The sequence below is a fragment of the Phyllopteryx taeniolatus genome, chromosome 3 (genome assembly GCF_024500385.1).
Source record: "Phyllopteryx taeniolatus isolate TA_2022b chromosome 3, UOR_Ptae_1.2, whole genome shotgun sequence".
In the NCBI taxonomy this organism is placed as follows: domain Eukaryota; kingdom Metazoa; phylum Chordata; class Actinopteri; order Syngnathiformes; family Syngnathidae; genus Phyllopteryx; species Phyllopteryx taeniolatus.
In genome coordinates, this window is record NC_084504.1 from 31,648,244 (window position 1) to 31,650,346 (window position 2,103).

Below are 2,103 nucleotides of genomic sequence, written 5' to 3' on the forward strand. Positions count from 1 at the left end.
CACCACCCAAAAAAAAAAAAAAACTCAGCCAAGGACTGTCGCACACACTGTACGGTTCATCTGTAAAATAAAGACATACTTTCCTAATGTGGGCTTGTCAGCCAAAAGGCGCAGTTTTGTAGTAGATCAAGCATGTGTGGTGAAATAGTTGTGTCTCCTCTGCACTGACAACGCCGTCTTTAGTCACAAGTCCAAATGTACATCCCGGCTGTAAGGGAACAATAAACTCATTCATTTTCCAGGTATGAAAATGTCTTCCAGGGGGAATTATTCCCGCTCGAATGTGTATGTAATATGGCAATATCATGCTTTTTCGAGAAGACCCAAAGTGTAAATGAGTCCTGGTTCCCCTGTAGATTCCTCACGCTGTCCTTGTGTGTTGTCGTCTGGCCAAAGTGACCCCCCCACCCCCCCTTTGTGTTCTGTGGCGCATAAACGTGAGAATGTTCTGTAACTGCTCACATCAAGTAATTGTTGTGTCGTACAATGATCTGACTGGTGCAGATTGTCACCTTTATGCTTCTGCTGCTATCTGTGGTTGTCGGTATTTTGCCTGTCTCTGAACCTCACTTTTTAAAGAAACGATTTAATGAATTCATCGTGCAGTTGTGTCTGAATGATTCCATTTAAAAAAAAATTTTTTGGGGTAAATTATCATTTCAAGAGGCAATATGGTGCTTGTGAGTTAATGCATTGGCTTGTGATTCAAGGCTTCGGACCTTTCCAGTGACTCTCCCGTGTGCATGTCAGAATATTGTTGTTCTATATTTTTTTTTTTTTTTTTTTTAGGACAATCGGCCATGTCATTTAGTATGACAGGTAAATGTAACTGTTTGTCATGTGTTAATTGTATTATAAAATGCCATTTGTCAAGGAAAACCTTGTCACTGACCTGTGACACAGCAATGATTTATTTGTTGTTTTGAGCAGATTTCATTGATGGTGGCTATATTTGACTGTGAATGTAACTAATTTGCTGGGTTTCTGCTTTTTTAAGTCATTGTGAAAAGATACAATCCTTGTTCGTTCGCGTGGAAAGTGGAAATGATTGTCGGTCGATGCTTGCCACAAAGAATAATATTGATGTAAATGAAAAAAATCGAATGCCGAAGTGCCGGCTCATACAAAATGAAATGATATAATGTCAATCATGGTGGATTATAAAAGTATATGTAAATCGATGTTATATGCAATGTTTGTGTTATATGATGTGCAAATGAATGTGAATGAAATATGCACACGCCCAATAAAGTCGATAACCAACAAAAGTCGTAGATTTGACTCGAACGTACAGCATAACGTTCAATATAATGACTGCCAACTGTTAATCACATTTCTTTTTTGATTCCAAAATTCTCCCGTTAAGCCACACAACCGATCGAGGGTTAGTAAACAATTGAAAAGTCATCATTTTTGCTCCATTCTCTACATACATCTTTCATCTCTAATCTTAATTTTGCAATCCAGAGTAGTATATAGCCTTGTACTGTCCTGCTAAACTCGTGCTTTAATTGTACTTGCAGGCATCTGACCACAAGGTGGCGTAAGCCTGCATTTTTCCTTCCCTTTCCTTCAACTGTCAAGAACAACACATACACATACGTCATAGAACTAAGCCCATTAAAACATTTTTGGAATTATTTATTGCTCTACATTTGCATATTTCCCGGATGCTATATGCTATATTGTGAAAAGCTCAATGCGAGCAGTTCCAAGAACCCGGAATGTAACAGATTTCCATAGGAATTTGTGAATCAATTCACTGTATGTGAACCCGCTTTCGAAAAATGAGGGTCACTGCTCGCTCAATTCGAAATAAAGCGCACTAATCATTATTCATAAGGGCGTATGACTAAACTTGATCGGTTCTACTGACAAACGCCGAGGTTTTAAGTCTCAGAAAGTCCTTAAATATTGCAAAACAAAACGATCTTCTCAAGTTAATCAAGTTAAGTGGGCCTTGTGTGGGCAGCACGGCGCGGCAAGTGGTTAGCACCTGCGCCTCACAGCGCTGTGGTCGGGGGTTCGTGGTTCGGGGTTCTCTCTGTGAGGAGTTTGCATGCTCTCCCTGTACTTGGGTGGCTTTTCTCAAGGTACTCCACG